Genomic DNA, 242 nt, shown 5'->3' on the forward strand with positions numbered 1-242 from the left:
GGCCTAGCGGCCAGCTGTGCGCTTGAATCCTTTTCCTTCGCATCGCTTTCTTTGTTTCTCTTAAATATCTCTCTTGAAGCACCGGTAAAGTTTTAAACACAACAGATCCCTATAAGTGCTTTATCCGTGGTGTATATATTGTCCTATTTTTCATACTTTGGGGCTTTATAACTTGAGTTTTCTGAAGTAGCTGTTTCCTTTCACGTGAGCTGTGGCAGGGGGGGGGGGGGGGGATGACGGGG

This window comes from Cariama cristata, unplaced genomic scaffold (assembly GCF_000690535.1).
Source record: "Cariama cristata isolate BGI_N322 unplaced genomic scaffold, ASM69053v1 scaffold3846, whole genome shotgun sequence".
Taxonomy (NCBI): domain Eukaryota; kingdom Metazoa; phylum Chordata; class Aves; order Cariamiformes; family Cariamidae; genus Cariama; species Cariama cristata.